This window comes from Mustela nivalis, assembly GCF_964662115.1.
Source record: "Mustela nivalis genome assembly, chromosome: 13".
NCBI lineage: Eukaryota > Metazoa > Chordata > Mammalia > Carnivora > Mustelidae > Mustela > Mustela nivalis.
The window spans coordinates 5,981,511-5,986,586 of NC_139032.1; the positions used below are offsets into that span (position 1 = coordinate 5,981,511).

General features: G+C 43.7%; 1 long non-coding RNA gene and 1 pseudogene across 3 annotated transcripts; both read left to right on the forward strand.

Annotated features, from left to right (window-relative positions):
• The first annotated feature begins 80 nt into the window (after positions 1 to 80).
• On the forward strand, positions 81 to 3,465 carry LOC309845904. 2 transcript variants are annotated; one of them, XR_014301585.1, is made up of 3 exons: positions 81 to 422; positions 2,647 to 2,728; positions 3,357 to 3,465. It is a non-coding gene; the product is annotated as an uncharacterized lncRNA (long non-coding RNA). The 2 variants fall into 2 exon arrangements; XR_014301586.1 differs by having other exon boundaries at positions 375 to 565.
• Positions 3,466 to 3,539: 74 nt separating this feature from the next.
• On the forward strand, positions 3,540 to 4,067 carry LOC309847254 (small ribosomal subunit protein eS17 pseudogene; annotated as a pseudogene). The gene has a single exon. The product of its transcript is annotated as a small ribosomal subunit protein eS17 pseudogene (transcript).
• Positions 4,068 to 5,076: the final 1,009 nt, after the last annotated feature.

The window sequence follows — 5,076 nt, forward strand, 5'->3', positions numbered from 1 at the left end:
GCTCGGTAGCGTCATTTCCGGTTTGGGGGGCGGGGCCGCGGAGGCAAGTCTGGGCGCCCGGCGGCTGCGGCTGCGGCAGGGGCTGGGGCTGGGGCTGGCGTTTCTCTGAAGGGTTTCAGCGCTGCCCGTTGACCCTTCAGGGCACTGCGAGTCACTTAGGCGCAAGTCCTCGTTGCAGGGCCAAGTTTTCTCCCGTTTCGAGTTCCAAGCTACAGGAGTTGGCGGAGGAGTCGGCCGGGAGGAGGGCGCGGGAGATGAAGGACCCGAGGAGCGCGGCTCGGGAATGCTGGCGAGGGTCGGGGGGTCACGGTCCAGGCCCGGGCAGCCCGCGTCCCACGCACCCCTAGTCCTGACGGCGTGCGCTTCCGTTGAGCCCTTGGTTGAGGAGAAACACCCAGCGTGCCCAAGGTCACACGTTTAAGGTGAAGACGTGCGATCAGCCCGGGGGGCTCACCTCCCACCGTGTGTGTTCCCCAGTACCACGCTGCTGCCTGCTCCTCATCCCAGAGACCCGAATACAAACGAGGCGCCATTTTCCCAGCCTCGTAGACGGACAAACGTGCAGGTTTGTCAAGACACAGTGTTGACAAGATGTGAGGAAAGTGCTGTTAAAGGGAATTGGATTGGTGTCCCCTTTTCTTTTCTTTTCTTTTCTTTTTTAAAGATTTTATTTATTTATTTGACAGAGATCACAAGTAGGCAGAGAGGCAGGCAGAGAGAAAGGGGGAAGCAGGCTCCCCGCCGAGCAGAGACCCCGATGCAGGACTCGATTCCAGGACCCTGAGATCATGACCTGAGCCGAAGGCAGAGACTTAACCCACTGAGCCACCCAGGCGCCCCTGGTGTCACCTTTTTGAAGGGGTGATTTGACAGTCTCCGTGGTTTAAGGGCTTCGATTCAGCAATTTCGCTACCAGGAAATTATCCAACGGTCTTGTAACAATATCCAATGACTTCCCTACAAAGATGTTTATTGCAGCAGTTTGCAGCCAAAAAAAAAAACAGGAAACTAGTTGCCCATCAGTAAAGGAACTTAAATTATGGCATATTAATACGATAGTCTTTAAAAAGAGTAGTTATGTATGTGCGGATAGAGAAAATCTCCAGAATGTTTTAAAAAATTACAAACTTAGATATATTTGTGTGTATATCTATCTATGGCTATCAGAGTGAATGATCCAATCTGTGTAAAAATACGTGCATGTGTATAGAAAATTCCTGGAGAGAGAGCAAGAATTGGTAATGATGGGAGATCGGGCGAGGAGGAGAGTTTCTGAGTTTCTTTGCTTTCCATTTTTAGTTTTCGTGCATTATACGGTTTTAATATTTTTCAGTGAAATAACTAATAATTAGTTAAAATGACAGTTGAGAAGCACTGTGCCTAAACCTTTGGGATTAGGGAAAGCCACACGAGTTAAAACAGAAAGGGTGGGAAGAAAAGGAAAACACTTTTTTCCCTCTTTTTTTCCCGTGAAGGCACAAAATGCTTTGCGCAGTGCCTGGCTTGAAGTAAGCTCTATATAAATGTTAAGTATTGTTTCATTGTTTTTTCTCCTACTTGTCTCACTACTTCCCCTCAGGCTCTTTTTGGCAGGCTTCTCCCCTTCTAACAGACCTCTAATTTTAGAATTCCTCAAATTTTGGCCAGTGGGGAGGACCTTATCTGTTCTTGTGGCTTTAAATAACATCTGTGTATTGACAGCTTCCTAATTGAAATCCAAGCCTTGACCTAAAGTACTTCAGACTCATTTGTCTACCTGCTGACATGACATCTCTCCCTCTCTCTCTCTTTAAAAGTAGGCTCTGCACCCAATGTGGAGTCCAATGTCCACGCCCCGACATCTCTCTTTGAATACATATTTTAAATTTAACATTTCAAAAAGCCCCTCTTGATTCCACTCCTTCCCCAAACTTTTCCTGTCTTCTCCATATCAATAAATGGCCCCACCACCAATCCCAAAAGAGGTCAGTCTTAATTTATCCTCCTCCTCCCTCTCCCATGTCTGAACCCAAGCAAATTTTGTTGTAGTTGTTGTTTTAAGATTTTATTTATTTATTTGACAGAACGAGAGAGCATAAGCAGGCGGAGCAGCAGCAGAGAGAGGAGGAAGCAGGCTCCCTACCAAGCAGGAAGCCCGATGCGGGGCTAATCCTAGGACCCTGGGATCATGACCTGAGCTGATGGCACACACTCAACCATCTGAGCCACCCAGGCACCTCCAAATTTTGTTATTTTTACTCTCAAATAACGTCTCGAATCTATTTCTTGTCAGTTGTAGTGCTTCCTCCCTAGCCCAGGACATCATTATCTTCCTTGGGACTACTACTGTAGTCTTCAATGTCTCTGTTCCATTTTTGCTCATAACTCTTCACACAGTTACCAAGGAGACTTAAAAATCTATGTATATAAATCAGATCATGCCACACCCCTGGTCTGTCAATTAAATGCTTCTAATACAAATAACAGGAACCCCAGCTAATAGAAACTTGAACTATAAGGAAAGTTATTTTTAGCAAATTCAGGATCAGTGTTAACAAAAAAGGTTCAGTGTTCTCAGGATCGGTTTAGCAGTTTGTTGATGTCGTCAAGGACTCAAGTTCTTTCTATCCTTTCCACCATCCTAAGTCTGTTGACTTTCATCTTCAGGCTTGTTGTGGCTGCAGGATGGCTGCCATAGCTCCGGATATCACAGCAAAACAGGACAACAGCTAAAGCAAGAAGAGAGGAGGCAAACAGCTAGATTTACTTGTGGCTCTACTATCAGAAATAAAAATGTTTCTCAGAACCTTCCAGTGATTTCCCCTTATATCTCACTGTCCAGAATTGGCTTAAATAAATTATGATTCACTCCCTGAAGTAAGACGCATTGCCACCCAAGCAAAACTGGAGCTCCAGTAGCAAGGAAGGAAAGCTTATGGCTATTAGATAAGCAATAACTAACTTTGTTTGCTCTAACTCTGAGTTCCTATATGTCCGATGCCAGCCACCTCTTCAGTGTCATCTCTTAACTTCTTCTACCCCCTGCCCAGGTCTCTCTTAGTATGTTCACTTGCCTCCTTTCAGTTTCTCAAACAAATGAATTTCCTCCCTGACTCCTGGCCTTCTGCATTCTGTTGCTCCCTTCACTGGGATATCATCTGTCTAGTACTGTAAAAGTCCTGCTAGTGGTCATGCTTTTCTTGTTAGATTGTAGATCAGATGTCATCCCCTTAAGCTTCTCTGTCCACTGGGTCTAAATTAGGTTCTTATTCCTTCTCCAACCTATAAATTTCTTTCTCAACCCCAAAACTGGATTCCTCTCTAGTATTTATCATACTGTAACTATCTTATGTCCACTTATTATCTTCCCCTCCTAGGATGGAAAGCCCACAATGGCATAGACTGTCTTTTTGTTCACCCTTGTACCTTGATTGTCTAAAACAGTATCTAGCACACAGTAGGTGTTCAATAAATATGTACTGAATTGATGAATAAGGAATGAATGAATGAGTGGAAACAAGGATAAAAGGAAACGTGTGGTAATAATGTAAAGATAGAAGACTATCCTGGCCAGCCTGGGCTGCATTTGTACCAAAACCATGAAGAAGGTAGCCCGGGTCATCACGGAGAAGTACTACACTCACCTGGGCCATGACTTCCACACCAGCATGAGCGTGTGCAAGGAGCTCAGCAGGATCACAGGCTCTATCACACACCTGATGAAGCAGATTCAGGGGGGGGCCCTGGGTCAGGAATCTCCATCAAGCTGCAGGAGGAGGAGAGAGAAAGGAGGGATAATTACACACCCAAGATCTCAGCCCTGGATCAGGAGATCTTGACACTAAGGAAATGTTGAAACTCTTGGACTTTGGCAGCCCGTCCAACCTGCAGGTCACTCAGGCTGCACTTGGGATGAATTTCAAAACGCCACGTGGAGCCATTCAAATCTTTCTGCTGTGCTGTAATATCTTCAATAAACCTCGGACAACAATCTTAAAAAGAAAAAGGTGAAAAAGGAATGGAAAGAGGTATATTTTGGTAGGAGAATAAAGGGTGGATATAATGACATCATCTTAGCCATTGCTGACTTTGGGGCCTAAATCCTTCACTCGAGTTCAGTGGATACTTTTTACAAGTCTTGGAACTCAATCAGACTCTTACACTTTCTTATATTGAATCATAAATATAATTCCTTGGAAACTACTTTGGGTCATAATTATCTTACTGCTCCCATGGTCATGGGACTAGTCAGCTGACACTCAAAGGAGCAAATTAGTTTTTTCTGAGTAGAAATTACTTTAAAACAAAAGGATATGGACTATGTAGTCCAGAATGCCCAAGGGTAGTCCTTGTGGAAGGGTCTGTGTAGTATTAAGTAGGTATTGAGCCTACAAAAGCCAGTGAATCAAAGTGGAAGCCAGAGTAACATATGAGTCTGACTCATAAACTCTAATAAAGTTTGTGAAATAGATCCCATGTGTGAGTCCAGATCCCACATGACTCCAAGATTGTTAAAAGCTGTTCAGTTGCAATTTAATTCCTTCCTTGGATGCTTTCCTCATACTTGGGGAAAACTCTGGAGAAGTATGTACACTTACAGAAATACTCAGCTGGCCAGCTCCTGTGTTGGATATGCACGTAGAGGCCACTCGTCTAATACACCGCTTCTTTCTTCCTTAAGTGGCTCTCCCTCTGAATCACTTGGAAAGTGTTATGTATCCCAATAATTTTCTTAATCTGCATTTGAAGTAAGTAGATCCACCATGTGTTCTCTTAAAGTGTCTATAAGAATTCTACTGAAGGGCATTTCATAGTGATACCAGTAAGAGTCCTCTTGTTGGACTATTGTAGGACAGGAGGAGGTTCACATAAGGATACTTTGGATGTAAGGATTGGTTTTCTTGGGGAGGGTATGTGTTTTGGTGAGTGCTGTGAAGTGTGTAAACCTGGTGATTCACAGACCTGTACCCCTGGGGATAAAAATATATGTTTATAAAAAATAAAAAATTATATTAAAAAAAAAAAGGATTGGTTTTCTTAGTTGAGTATATGTTAAACATTTTAAAATTGTTATGACTATTTTATACACGAAAGTAT